The sequence below is a fragment of the Chelon labrosus genome (genome assembly GCF_963514085.1).
Source record: "Chelon labrosus genome assembly, chromosome: 18".
Lineage (NCBI taxonomy): Eukaryota > Metazoa > Chordata > Actinopteri > Mugiliformes > Mugilidae > Chelon > Chelon labrosus.
Window position 1 is genome coordinate 22694515 of NC_140351.1, and position 14061 is coordinate 22708575.

The window sequence follows — 14061 nt, forward strand, 5'->3', positions numbered from 1 at the left end:
CATCGATCCACTGTGCGGTTAGACTGAGCATGTCTGTTTTTATTTTTATTAAGAAAAATTGGTGCACTGCACCTTCAGAAAAATAGCGCTGTCCCTTTAAGAAAGTCTTATTGAAGTTCTGCACGGCTGTGGATGTGTGCCGCTGAACGGGAGTGTCGCAATAAAAAGTGAAAAAACAAAACAACAACATTAACTTTTGTCTTGGAGGTAGAACAGATAAATGATTGACTAACACCTAAAACATTTTTTTTCCTCCAATGGCACGCGATCTACCCATCGATCTCGATCGACGTACTGTGCACCCCTGCCGTGGCATCATCACTGGGAAACTTTCTTGCTTGGATGTTTGGATTTCAGGTGATAAATTAAACTCCACATGGAGAAATTCTTTGCAGATGCACCCCAATTGAAATTTCAGTATAACACGTTTTGCAAATTGCTATCAGTGGTCTTAAGTATTATATATTGAAATACATCCACACAGCAGACATGCCCGTGCTGGCTGCGGTTGTTGCTTTCATCATCACAACATCCCGTTTCGACCGTGTTGTTTCGGTGATAAAGGTCTTTCGGCCGAAAACTGAAAACGCACTTTTGGGGCCTTTTTGGGCCGAAAATTTTCGGTGGCCAAATATTCGGTGCATCCCTACTGAGAACATCTGTCTGATGATGGACCAGGCCGATATGAGTCTATGGGGAAATGTGTCATCGTTGCAGTTTCTCGCTTGGAGAACAACAATGTGAGACAATGCAAACTAGCTGGAGCTTTAAATGGTGCTAATCTTGCTCAGGTGCTGCATACTTCACACATAAAACAGGTTGAGGAGATCATTTGTCCCTCAGGCCATAAGACTTTACAACACCTACCTGTGAGGATCCAACTCGACTGAAGAAATATCACTGTTAAGTAACGTACACACTCATTTATTTTGTAATAATATATATAAAAAAAAAACTTGTGATGTAATGACAGTCAGTTGAGCAATAAATAAATCATGAATTTACAAACTCTCAGATGTGTGTGCCCTTCGTATCCCCTTGTAATCTGCTGTAATGTGGTCTATGAACATAAAAATCCAAAGAAAAGTCAGCATCCAACATTTGTATGTGTATGTTCAGAAACAGGACGCAAATAACAGGGATTCAGACCTTCTACCCTGTAAAGGAGAGAGAAAGAGGGTTAAACTGAGAGGGAGAAAGAATTAAAGAAAAAAAGAGACAAACTGGTGTCTTTGTGTGTAATGGGATTGAATAATCTCACCATTTTAAATGAACTCCCACTGAAGGTCCATGAGTCTTCTCAGCAGAGTGGATACATGTGGGTTGACTGTTGTCCTCTTTTTACTGGTGGCTTTGCTTTTGTTTTTGTTGCCATGTGCAGCCTTGGTGCCTCACTCAGGGTTTATGCAATGAAGCGCCTAAAAATAATAGTGTCTCTTCAGACAGTGTAAAAATCAAGTTGTGTAACTCACTTACATTAACACCACAATAAAAAACAAAAAATGTTTAGTCCACAATAGCATGCCATTGAAAAGGTAAGAAACACATGTTTTACCTAACCTTTAGATCACAGGTGTCAAACTGATCCGTGAAAGGGCCATGCGGCTGCAGGTTTTCATTCCAACCATGCAGCAGCACACCTGACTTGGCTCAATCAATCAACTGAACTGCCTTCACGCAGTCATTTCAGGTGTCCTCTTGCTTGATTGGAACAAAAACTTGCCAGCCACACCCACTGCATGGGTGCTGCATGGTTGGAATGAAAACCTGCAGCCACATGGCCCTTTCACGGATCAGTTTGACACCCCTGCTTTAGATGGAGTGCATGAGCCCTCCCCTTGGTACTGGAGATTGAAGATGTAGAAGGTGGTAAATAAGGCAGCAAGTCCTGTCAAGAACGTGGGTTGGATTCCCTCACATATGACATGGCCCTCGAGGTTGACAATCCAGCGCTGAATACAGCTTCCTGCTGTTTCACCTGAAACTTGACAAAGAAATATTTGAAAGGATTTGTGTCGAGTTGTGATCAAGAATTTCACCATGTGTAGAACTGTATTAAAATAAATCCTTTTAATCTATATGAACATTCTATTCATAATGGATTAGTTACAGTTACCACCTCTAATTTAAACTGTCCCCATTATCAATAGTAGCACAGTTTTAATAGTTACAAAACAGTAATTGTGATATAAATGTGTGCATTTTGTTTGTGCTTTGTCAAAAGGATAAACTTTGTTTTTTGCTCCTACAACCATGTTACAGTCAGAAGTGCCTTTGATAAAACAATTGGTATCTCCAATTGTTCCAAGTTCTCTGTCTTTAAATGTAACTTTTGTTTTTTCAGCAAATATGAAGATTTTACATTCGCTATTCCTCTAACCAACAGAAAGTGTAACCATTTGAAAACCAACAGTGCATTCATACAAGAAAAGAAATCTGAGAATGTTGTTGCTTGCCTGTTCAGTGATGTAAATATACCAAGCAGTATCAGACGAGAAGTTGCAGGAATGGAGATTGTCCTCTCAATGTCAGCTATAGTGGCAGATGCCTAGGACAGAAAGCAAAATACAAAGTGTACTCTTGATAAATTGAGACATGACATACATACACAGTGTGTTTTCACGACTCTGTGGAAGCTGGACACTTTGAAGGTAAGTGAGAAAATTAGGTTTATTCTAAAAAGGCAAGACTTACAAGATTGAATAAAAGACAAGACGAACTGGCAAAGACAAACACCAAGGACAAGACTTAAATACACAGGGGAAGGATGAAGACACAGGTGGACTGGAAAACACGAGGGCAGGAAGTCAAGACACCAATCAGGGCGGGGCTGCTGCAAACATTCATTCATTCATCTTCTATACCCGTTTAGTCCTGTTAAGGGTCACGGGGGTCTGCTGGAGCCTATCCCAGCTGTCATCGGGCGAGAGGCGGGGGTACACACTGGACAGGTCGCCAGTCCATCGCAGGGCTAACACAGAGACAGACAACCATTCACACTCACATGCACACCTACGGCCAATTCAGAATCACCAATTAACCTAATGTGCACGTCTTTGGATGGTGGGAGGAAGCTGGAGTACCCGGAGAGAACCCACGCAGACACAGGGAGAACATGCAAACTCCAGCCGATGGATTAGAACCGGTGACCTTCTTGCTGTGAGGCATCAGTGCTAACCACCTCGCCACTGTGCCGCCCCTGCTGCAAACAGCACACTGGAAAACACAAGGGCAGGAAGTCAAGACACCTGAAATGACAGGAAAGGGTAAGTTTCAAAATAAAACAGGAAGACAACATATAAGAAAACATGACCTCAAAGACAAGACTTGACACTACCACACTCCTCCATGGCAAACTCAAGTGTATGCAGCAGAGGGATATCAGTGAGAAGCTCAAAGTGAGAATTAAGCCTTTTCTGGGTGAACAGGTATGGCCACTTGGATCTTATATCCTCAGTGTCTGGTGCTGGTAGAGCATTTAAGTGGCACCGCTGCAGACAGAAAGTTTTTTTTTCCATCCTTCATAACCTCTGCTCTCTCAGCCCCATTATTTATTAATTATGCTTCATGAATTCACTGGTAAAATATGTGTGTCCACAGATTACCTTAGACATGTAGCAATCAACTATCATCTGTAAAAATTTAGCTAGCTACTGAATCATTCTGTCAGGTTTTGCACATATTCCGTAGGCTGATGCAAACAAACTGAAAACATCGCCAATATACTTTGCACCAATTTACGAATTAAATAAAACTGCTACTCACCAAATAATTTGCTAGATGGTGATGGATAAAGAGAGGAACAGATCCAGCTTCCCATGTGTAATTCGGGTTAAATTTCCCAGAATGCAAAAAATACAACATGGTACCGTGATTTAGAAGGTTGAACTGAGAAGGAATGATTAACATTAAAATGCTGTATTTTAGGAAATACTTTGTATGGTCTGTACAGTGTAACTTATTCATTAAACTGATCTATTTAAACCTCACTGTTTCTTTAAGTAGCTTTTAAGCAGGATAACACTCAAACTAGAGATTATCTTCTGTAATACACAATGAGAAACACTGAAATGTTCAATATTGAATGTAACAACTATGACACAAAATAGATATAATAAAGACATTTCAGTTGGATTTTTTGTATAGGATGTCTTTCACCAGATAAAATGTGTTTTTCATTGAAGGCCTTGAGTCTCACTCATCACAATGATATTGTATAATAAAAATATTTCTGTATTTTCAGAAATACAGTGTAATTTACAGCTGATTTAAGTCACGGGCCGTTAAAAATATGGGTAGGTTGTAAAAGCACACAGAGCAGACCCAAACTGTCAGGACACGAACAGCAGAGGGTACTGTTTTCTCTGGACCAGAAAAAAAGAAGCTAGTACAAGAGTCCAACAATAATGGTGGAGAAGAGGAAACTCTGAGGAAGATGAGTCTCGATTGCGCCGCTTTTCTTTTGATGGGGCTTTACTGGGCATGAGTCCTGTAGATGGAGGTGAGTGATGCGTTTACTGACAGCTCCGTGGTGGTAGTTTAATCATAAGACGTCGTTGTTGTGATAAAACATCTCATGCATCCAGCTGCTCTGTCTGTTGCCACGCCTGCATTCTGTTTTAATGTTGCAGTGGCAAAAATCTGAAATAATAAGAAAATGGTACAATGTAGTCTTTGATAACATCCCCCAAATCTTTGCTTTGCTCTCTGTCTCAGTCATCTGACTCTAAAGATGATTTCATGGGCTAGGATTAAAGTATTCATTGTGGAAAACCTTAGTGAGTACACAGTGCACAGCACACATAGAGTTAATGACATGCCATACAGTAGTAGCTCATGATTGCATAAGCGTCGCCAACTCCTCAGTAAGAAAACTAGCTATTGGCTGTCTTAGAAGTCGCTAGCAGTCGCTAAATGACGTCATCTGCTAATTTTCATAAGTGGCCGTTTGGATGTAACTGTGATGGAGGCTGTAGGAGAGAGGAATAACGTAGCGGGAGAGAAACAAAATGAGTAAAAACAATAAAAAAATGAGCATTCTCCGTTGAAATAGGCCATCGCCTCTCAAAATAACTGTAATGTACTTAGAAACATCTGTGGACTCATCGAGAAGGAGGCTAAAACTCTGGTCACCCACATCTAAGTCCAATTTCTTTAGGAAGTATGGTACTAGAACACCAATAATCATCTCTGTGCATTTTGTCCTGTGCATTTTGAAGTGAGTAGTAGCAGTGGAGTGTGAGAAAGCACCTTACATGCTTCCCCAATATGATCACATGCTTCAGCCTTTTTTGCGAGTCATTTTTTTACTCACTAATGGCAGTTTTCTTTGGGTGGAACTGTTAGCCTTTGCCTTTTGAGTATGTTTATGTATTTTTTATATCACATAGTTTGGCGTAGAAATCAGTCTTAAAATACAAGCAGTATGTCCGTGTATCATCTCCAACAAACGGCTTCAACCAGCCTTTGTATTCAGGGTTGGATTCCCACTCCTTTCTGTATTTTTGAGTCTATAGTTTAGACTGAGACATGATGAGCTAGCTAGCTAGATGTTGAGAAAATGTCACAGAGAGGCACACACACAGTGGACGAGCTGAGTAAGTGACTGAGGCTATGAGAGTCAAATACATTATGCATTATTTTAGTGTACCTTTACATTTACATCCTGCTCTGTAAACTCTGTATAATATAATATAAAAAGTATACATTATGGTACAAGAAATATTTACATGTTGCATCAGGTTTAAGTAGCTAACCAAAAGTTGAAAAAGAAAAACTAGTGTAAATACAGCCTTGAGGCAGTAAGGAGGCTGACTGATACATATTGACATTCATGAATATCCTGAATAAAACAAATTCCAGTAGGAGTTGCACAAAGTATTGCACAAAAAGACATGAGGTAATGACAGGGATGAGTTGGTATAGACTGTGCTCTTGTATATCCAAGAAAAGAAGCTCAGCAGCAGTGCTAAGAAATGCTGATGTTAAAGAGTCTGACTGCTGACGGGACAAAAGACCTCCGGAAGTGTTACTTCCTCCAGTCTGTGGCTGAAGGCGCTTCCTGAAGTCCCAACTGTCTCATACAGGGGCTGACAGGGGTTGTTCCTGATGTTTGACAGGTTAACTAACATCCTTCTCTCCCCCACCTGCTCCACTGAATTCTGAGGACTCCCCAGAACGGAGCACCATCGCATTTGTCTTGATGGCATTGACGTGAGGGTGACTGCGTTCACATCAGTCGACAAAGCTGCAGCTGTCTGTGTTATACAGGAGATGTATATGTAGATGGAGAAGAGGAATGGAAAGAGTAGTACTGTCCCAGTAGTACTGTAGTAGTGGTACTGTCCCTTGTGGAGCACCTGCGCTGCAAAGCACTTCATCAGACACAGGGATGGAATCGATGGTCCATGCAGTCGGCTGGCTGTTTAGTCTTGCTCTCTCTAGCTTCTCCTTGAGCAGCGAGGGTTGTATCGTGTTAAAGGCACTGGAGAAGCCAAAAAACATGAGTCTCAGTGCCTCTGGGCTCCTCAAGGTGCAAGAGGGATCTGTGCAGCAGGCAGATGACAGCGTCATCCACCCCAATGCTCAGTTTATAGGCAAACTGCGGAGGACCTAGCTTCGGACTCAGCAGGGGTCAGAGGTGGTTCAGAACCAGCCTCTCCATGGTCTTCATCAGGTGAGATGTTGAAGCCACATAGAAGTGGTTAGGCTCCCTGGGATGTGACCATGGTGTCACCTGTTGAAATGTGTCCTCACCCGTCACACTGACACTCTGCCACACATATTTAATAGGTCTGATGCTGTCAACATACAGAGAAATTCAAAATATATTTCTTCTATTTGTGTGGAAACTGGTTCAGAGGTGTTGGATTTAAATAAATGATGCTGAAAGTCTTGTCCTGTTTCTCTACTGGAGTCATCAGTCAGCTGATGGCTAACAATCCTGTCAAATCATTGAAATCCAGAGCTATGTGGTGGTATTTTTTGCACTTTATGTTTAATGGTTAATTGATCACACATTATCAACACCAGTACCACTGCTCTTTATTCTGGATCTGCTGCATCTACTTAAACATGATGAACTGAATCAGATGAGTCAGTTTATTTTCCAGTAGTGGACTGAGCTGCCGCAATGATAACTGTCAGCCATCTAAAGGTTACTGGTGCTATTGCTACCTCAGTTAAAGATCTAAATTAACTGTCCAATACAACATGATAATGTCCAGTTAGTCTGCTGTTAATTTACCTATTGAGCAGGTCAGTGTAGACATTGAAATAATTGTCCTCCACTCCCTGTCCCTGCAGATTATGTGAGGACCAACATGTAGCATCAGAAGACTTTGCTTATTCTCTAACTTTGAAAACAAAGAACATATCTTCAAATGAAACTCTTACCTACAATGTTATAGAGAAAAGTTGATGTTTATAGTGAATTGGATCTCAAATTGGATCTCTTTACCTGATGTTTCAGAGACTGAGGTGTCCTGTGTTTTCATGGAAAGATGCATCTTACCATGCAGTTTAACATAGTAAATTAAAATATGTTTTTAATAAGAAGAAGTTGGTATAAAAAAGCATCTATGTAGGAAAAAAATGTATTTTCAGTTCAAATTAAATTCAACTCATTACAAATCCAGATAGGATCTCTGATAAATTCAGTCTCAGCAAGGACTTAACGGAGGACACACAATCAAAAAGAGGAGTCCCTCACAGACTGATGAGAAGACAAAGAGAGGACATTAGAGGAACAGCAAGTTGCCTTTCTGGCAAGTACTGGTTGCCCCCCATGTGCCCCCCACGTAATTTCATATCTTGAAATAACCTGATAATTTCATGAAATAACATGATAATTTCATGTAATAACGTGATACTTATCTTGTTAAAACGTGAAAAATATCATGTTATAACAAGAAACTTTCATGTAATTACATAATATTGAGCCTTTTTTTTCTACAGTGTGGCAGCAATACGCTTCCGTACTTACATACTGTTCCTTTAAGACACAAAAATACGGAGCAGACCCAACCCACCCTCAGTCTCTCTGTCTCCTCGCTCTCTGGGAAGACGGCAATGTCAGGACACGAACAGTGGAGGGTACTGTTTCCTTTGGACTGGAAAAAAAAGAAAAAAATAGAACTAGTAGAAGAGTCCAACAATAATGGCGGAGAAAAGGAAACTCTGAGGAAAATGAGTCTCGACTGGGCCGCTTTTCTTCTGATGGGCCTTTTACTGGACATGAGTCCTGTAGATGGAGGTGAGTGATGCGTTTACAGACAGCTCCGTGGTGGTAGTTTAATCATAAGACTTCTTTGTTGTGATAAAACATCTCACGTGTCCAACTGCTCTGTCTGTTGCCACGCCTGCGTTCTGTTTTAATGTTGCAGTGGCAAAAATCTGAAATAATAACAAGAAAATGTTTCTATGTAGTCTTTGATAACATCCCCCAAATCTTTGCTTTGCTCCCTGTCTCAATCATCTGACTCCAAAGATGATTTCATGGTTTAAAGTACAAGTTTAAAGTATTCATTGTAGAAAATCTTAGTGAGTACACAGCACACAGTACACACAGTCAGCATTGGCAGCTTGCTTTGGGTGGAACTGTTATAAGCCTTCACCTTTTGAGTATGTTTATGTATTTTTTTATATCACAAAGTTTGGCGTAGAAATCAGCCTTACAATACAAGCAGTATCTCTGTGTATCATCTCCAATAAATGGCTTCAACCAGCCTTTGAATTCAGGGTTGGATTCCCACTCCTTTCTGTATTTTTGAGTCTACAGTACAGACTGGGACATGATGAGCTAGCTAGCTAGATGCTTAGAAAATGTCACAGAGAGGCACACACAGTGGACGAGGTGAGTAAGTGACTGAGGTAAATGTTTTACTGTTTTTACCTTTCATGCCTGTTGTCTAATTTGCATCATACCTAAAATTATATCTATACCGTGTACTATAGACAAATTAAAAATCTCCACTTAATTTAGCATCAGCTTCAAAGCACAAACACAGATACGTTTTTTTATATAATTGTAAATAAAATCAAGCGTCAAGGGGTTAATGCATGTATATATGTTCCCATTTTCTTTTCAATCTGTGATAAATATTTATTTATGTTTTACTGTCAGTCTGGCCAAACTCAAGCATTAAAGGTTTCTACTGTTTTATTTACTGGAAGGTCTCAGATTAGCTGGCTCAGCTTCATTTCTCCTTTTAACTCGTTTTTATAAAAGAAACAGGATTTATTGGGTTATAGAAAAGCTTCTCGTGTTCTTTCTTTCTCTTGTTGATATCACTCAGATTGCTACATCTACCACTAAGGCCCTCTTGTGCTGTTTGTCCACTGCTAATGTCCAGTTGGTTAGCCATCACCAGCTTGTCATTTTGTATCCAGAAGTCCCACAGGTGCCATTTCAGACATGGGACGTTAAAGTTTATACTGAATTGAATCTCAAAGTGGATCTCTTTACCTGATGTTTCAGATACTGAGGTGTCCTGTGTTTTCATGGAAAGATGCATCTTACCATGCAATTTAACGTTGGGCCCTGAAGTAGTCATCCACTGGATTCAGAAAACAGCAGGAAACCCTCGTGTCCACTCGTTCTACAACGACCAAGACCAGCTGGGACACCAGGACCAGAACTTCAGAGGCAGGACATCACTGTTCAAGGAGCAGATCTCCAGAGGAAACGCCTCACTGCAGCTGACAGGAGTGAAGGTTCAGGACCAGGGAAAATACTTCTGCGATACCAGCACCATCAGTGGAAACAAGGAGTCATTGATCAACCTGAAAGTGGACGGTATGAGAAACACACAGTAACCCACGATAATAATCTTTTGAAAATCTATGGTAAGTGTTTCACAGGGGCAGCAAATTAAAACACGTTTTTATCAAGAAGAAGTTGGTATAAAAAAAGTGACTATGTAGGAAAAGTTCAAGAGATTTTCAGAAGAAATAAATGTATTTTCAGTTCAAATGAAATTCAACTCATTTCAAATCCAAAATGTGTTATGATCTGATGATGGGACAAAGTTTGAACCTTTCAGCCAAAATTGTAAAATGTTCTCTATGTTTGGGTCAAAATCAACACAGCACATCAATAAAAAGACACCATATCCATGGAGAAGCATGGGGGTCACAGCATCATGCTTTGGGGTTGCTTTGTTCAGCAGGCATTGGTGAAGCTGGAGGGAGTCTTCAACAACTGAAAGTACCTGTCAGTTTTGTCAGAGGACAGTATGGTGTCTGCTAGAAATCTGAAAATGAAGAAAACATTCACCTTTTAGCATTAAATTAAATTCAATTAAAATTCATTTGTTTGTTTTATTATATTGTTTTTTTTTTTTATTTCCAGCTCCAGTCCATGAAGTGAACATTGATCAGGTAGGAAACAGGATCACCTGCAGCTCTAACTGGATCTACCCTGAACCTGAACTCACCTGGTCCACCAGACCTCCATCCAAAGAGACCTTCAAGAACACAACCACAGTCCAGCAGACTGAACAGCAGCTTTACAACATCAGCAGTTCTCTGATACTTTCAGACAGTGACAATGATCTGGTCTACAGCTGCACCATCAGCACTCAGAGAAACAAGAGGAGAGCTACTTTTAGACGACTACGTGAGTAATACTGTACATCTAATCTGACAACTAAACCAGTATATCAGATGGAGTGATGTTATGAAAGTCTGGAGAAGGAGACAGCTTTTATTCTTATTTTTGTCTTCTATTATTTCAGCTTCTATCATTGTGTCAGCCACTGAAACAACAATCTCCTGCTTTGCCTCCAACACTTCTCTAACAAGCTTCAGCCTCGTTTGGAGATTCAACCACAGTCAGATCATCCTGAACAGGACCAGGACTGATGTCTCCTCCACAGTGTCAGAGGAGTGGAGGCAGCAGGTGAAGGATGTATCAGAGTCAGGCAGCCTCACACTACAGGACTTGTCTTCAAATCAGGAGGGAATATACACGTGTGAACTCAGAGATGATGAGGAGACACTAAGATCTGACACCTTAGTGAGGATAGAAGGTAAAGTAAGTTAGGACGTTTTAGATGTTTATATGAATATAAGGAACATTATTATCTGTAATATCTGTGTGACCTGCAAACATCAAAACAACAGAAAACACCAGGATGGTGCATTTAGGTAAAATGACTATCTCTGTTTCAGAGAGTTCAGCCACTCTTGGACTTGTAGGTGGAGTGGCTGCCACTGTGTTTCTCGTCGTGCTAGTCATCGGCCTGGTACTGTACTGCACACATAACAAAGGTAAAAAGATGTGCTCCCTCAACCATTGAATTCATTTATTTTGTGCTGCTTGTATTAATGAATAACTTGTGGACTCAACTCAACTTTTCCCTTCAGGTCAACAAAAAAACAGCACTGTGAAAGATGACATCTCGTCTGACACCAACCAAGCCTCCCCGAGCTTGGAGAAGTTCATGTCAAATGGACAAATTTAGACAGAAAGAAAGTAAAAGAATGAACTTCTGAACTGTGGGCTGGAGTATCAAATGATTCTCTGATAAATGAACGTGTTAATCAGGACTATTAATGGTGTTGATGTCAGAAGTGGGATACAGCAGGTTGAGGATACAGGTGTGTTTTGTTTTTTTTTTGTCTTGTTTTCTTTTACATTTTTTCTTTTTACTACTACCAAAGCAGAATACTCAGGTGGTTTAAGGAAAAAGAAGCCAGTAAAAAATCCTCTAGTGCTAGATGCGTCTATGTTTACTATAGTGTAACATTGTTTTTGGACGGGTTGGACGGCTGGATCCCCACACCGCTCATGAAGTGGGCCTGTCTGTCTATGACCACATAAACAGAACCTATACTCCATCCTTGTGGTCAGAGTGAGCTATACAAACACATTTAATAGTCAAATGCAGATTGCTCAAACATTGCCTAATTACCTAAATAGACTTGATAATAAAATTTCTCTTAAGTATTGTAGGTGTCTTGAGAAGTACTATTGTTGACTGTTAATTTCACAGGGTCAGTTGTTTATATTGTTTTTCTGAATGCTTAATAGAATTTATGAAATTATTTGTATTTTATTATTTATGTTGCATCCACCTATTGCCTTGGCTTTCCTCTTACACATGAGGCACTGTCAATTACCAAGATCATCCCTCCATGCTTGTCTGTCCCACTGCTGAAGTTCTAAAAGAAAAATCTCCCTCTTATTTTTGAGAACTTATCTACATTTCAAAATAAGATGGTGATGTTGGTTGACATCGACATTAAAATGTTTGTAGATGCCGCAGCAGAACACTTACCATATATGGCTTTTAAATGCTTCATAAATACAGTTGACCATGAAAAAGCACAAATTTCTCTGTAAAACAAATTCAAGACATTGGAAAAATGCGTTACTTTCTCCAATTTAAACCAGATGAATTACATCATCTGCCTTTCTATACCTCAGCTGTACTCCATACTTTCATTGTTTTCCAAGAAATGAATTACATTCAGTACCAGCACAGTGATGTTGCCAACAATGAGGCAACAATCTGTGAGGCATCAGAGAGCTGGGATAGGCTCCAGCAGACCCCGCGACCCTTAACAGGAATAAGCGGGTATAGAAGAAGAAGAACATTCTTTGTAACCTGCTGTTACTGGTGTTTCCTGTGTGTGTGCTTGTGAATAAGTCACTGCTGCCTGTTGCTGAATTTATTCACTAGTGGTGCACTGTGAGGATATTTAGCTATTAGTTAAACATTTGGGAAACTCTTTAGTAGAATTATTCACAACCTCAGCAAACATTAGCAAATGGATGCAGGCATCCAAAAACTAACAAAATCAATAAGTCTTTCACAGTAAAATAAAATCCGTGTATATTATGGATCTCATTCATTCATCATCTGTAAGGGTCGTGGGGTCTGCTGGAGCCTATCCCAGCTGTCATCAGGCGAGAGGCGGGGTACACCCTAGACAGGTCTCCAGTCTATCACAGGGCTAACACAGAGAGACAGACAACCATTCACACTCACACCTACGGCCAATTTAGAATCACCAATGAACCTAACCAGCATGTCTTTGGACGGTGGGAGGAAGCTGGAGTATCTGGAGAAAACCCACACAGAAAGGCCCAGTCAGCCCATGGATTTGAACCCGGGACCTTCTCCTATATTATGGATATATATTATATTATTTTTTTTTTTTAAAAGTTAAAAGTTTTTACCTGTTGAGTTGTAAACCAGTGATTAAAAGCTTCATGTCCTGAGGGATTATACAGTATTAAACAGTGAGAGTCCACAAAACACAGAAGGCGGGTTCCTAGTTGGTCCGATGTATTGACATTGTGAGCAGTACGTCTTTGGATCTGAGGTCTCTTTAAGGAACATATTTTGGCAGCATATCAAAGCCTGGGGGAAAGTGCATGATTGAAAGATAAGATAAACAGTACAAGAGAATGTACAGTATAGTCAGACTAAGTGGAAGCCAAAGTAAAGACTTCATATTCCTCTGAAACAAAATGTGAAAATGGAAAAACTGGAACACAGTAGTATGACAGTGCATTTTAATATGAAGAAAGATAATACCCTAAATGTAAGCTATTCAGTTTCTTTCTTTCCACAGCATTGTAACATAACATATTGTTTATGCTTTTGTTCATGTAATATTATTTACATGTTTGAAATAAAGTCATTCATGAAAATGAAATGAACAAACTGTGATATCAATCAATCCAATCAAATACATCATGGAAATTCTACCTCTAGCTCTAATTCAATTCACATTCACAAACTAAACTTCAGCATCTCAGTAGCAGCCTTCCCAAACACCGTCATCAGCTGTGGCATCTGTGGCAGTTGTAACCCACTCCTGGTAACGGCTGTGATAATCAGACAACAAAGTAAGTTGCAAACTATAGTTTTAGTAAATAAAACTGCAAGTGATAAGCCACACACCATGAGTAACAACTGAATGAAAATGAAAATAAACTCTTTTCTGAAGAGAATTAAAGAAGAATTTGTTTACCACTATTCCTGTCCGTGTCTTCAGTGGGTCCAGTTTCTCCCCCACCCTGACGCTGGATGTAACAATGAGAGAGGA

The 14061-nt window shown here is 40.0% G+C and overlaps 1 long non-coding RNA gene across 1 annotated transcript; it reads left to right on the forward strand.

Annotated features, from left to right (window-relative positions):
- Positions 1 to 10819: 10819 nt before the first annotated feature.
- On the forward strand, positions 10820 to 13575 carry LOC311503138. Its single transcript, XR_014699571.1, has 3 exons — positions 10820 to 11030; positions 11173 to 11271; positions 11368 to 13575. It is a non-coding gene; the product is annotated as an uncharacterized lncRNA (long non-coding RNA).
- Positions 13576 to 14061: the final 486 nt, after the last annotated feature.